Below are 355 nucleotides of genomic sequence, written 5' to 3' on the forward strand. Positions count from 1 at the left end.
ATTTGAACTTGAAATGTGGGTCATTATCTACTGAAATAACCAATGAAAATGTCGTTTTGAAACAATCATTTTTGAATAGACTAAAACAACAAAAAAATTTAATAAATATAAATAAATGTAATTAAGTTCTCAGTTCTTTGTGTAGAGGTGGAAGCACCCAGAGTAAACGACAAGTTGCACTGGGCCTTAAAGGGATGTTTTAGCTACCACTGAAGATAACCAGTCTTTATTTTCCTGGATAGATGCAATACTATCTGACTTTTAAGAGAACAAAACAAATGCATCTTTTATGGCAGTTTTAAGTTTATGAGTTATGAAGCATGCAAAAGAAATCAGCATCACACAGAAGCGCGTA

The sequence above is a fragment of the Poecilia reticulata genome, chromosome 23 (genome assembly GCF_904066995.2).
Source record: "Poecilia reticulata chromosome 23, P_reticulata-male-v2, whole genome shotgun sequence".
Classification (NCBI taxonomy): Eukaryota; Metazoa; Chordata; class Actinopteri; order Cyprinodontiformes; family Poeciliidae; genus Poecilia; species Poecilia reticulata.